We start from the raw sequence: 1,078 nt of genomic DNA, 5'->3' as shown, positions 1-1,078 counted from the left end.
GGGAGGAGCTGCTGAGGGAGAAGGCCAATGACGGCTGGACATGCGCGCATGATGCGAGTGCGGGAGGGCACTTGGAGGTAGTGCGGTATGCTGTAGAGACATGCGGGGAGGAGCTGCTGAGGGAGAAGGCCAATGACGGCAGGACGTGCGCGCATGAGGCGAGTGGGGGAGGGCACTTGGAGGTAGTGCGGTATGCTGTACAGACATGCGGGGAGGAGCTGCTGAGGGAGAAGGCCAATGACGGCTGGACATGCGCGCATGAGGCGAGTACGGGAGGGCACTTGGAGGTAGTGCGGTATGCTGTAGAGACATGCGGGGAGGAGCTGCTGAGGGAGAAGACCAATGACGGCAGGACATGCGCGCACTTGACGAGTGAGGGAGGGCACTTGGAGGTGCTGCGGTATGTTGGGAAGACATGCGGGGAGGAGCTGCTAAGGGCGAAGGACGAACATGGCGCAACATTCGCGCAATGGGCGAGTCTGAGAGGGCACTTGGAGGTAGTGCGGTATGCTGTAGAGACATGCGGGGAGGAGCTGCTGAGGGAGAAGACCAATCACGGCAGGACATGCGCACACTATGCGAGTGGGGGAGGGCACTTGGAGGTAGTGCGGTATGCTGTAGAGACATGCGGGGAGGAGCTGCTGAGGGAGAAGGCCAATGACGGCAGGACGTGCGCGCATGAGGCGAGTGCGGGAGGGCACTTGGAGGTGCTGGGGTATGCTGTACAGACATGCGGAGAGGAGCTGCTGAGGGAGAAGGCCAATGACGGCAGGACGTGCGCGCAGTGGGCGAGTGCAGGAGGGCACTTGGAGGTAGTGGGGTATGCTGTAGAGACATGCGGGGGAGGAGCTGCTGAGGGAGAAGACCAATGACAATATTCACATGCGCGCATGAGGCGAGTGAGGGAGGTCACTTGGAGGTAGTGGGGGTATGCTTGTACAGACATGCGGGGGAGGAGCTGCTGAGGGAGAAGACTTAATCACGGCAGCACATGCGCGCATGAAGCGAGTGCGGGAGGGCCACTTGGAAGGTTAGTGGCGGGAATGCTTGTACAGAACATGCGGGGAGGAGCTGCCTG

The sequence above is a fragment of the Guillardia theta genome (genome assembly GCF_000315625.1).
Source record: "Guillardia theta CCMP2712 unplaced genomic scaffold GUITHscaffold_241, whole genome shotgun sequence".
In the NCBI taxonomy this organism is placed as follows: Eukaryota; class Cryptophyceae; order Pyrenomonadales; family Geminigeraceae; genus Guillardia; species Guillardia theta.
The sequence above is the reverse complement of the archived record's forward strand: the minus strand, read 5'-3'. Positions refer to the sequence as shown.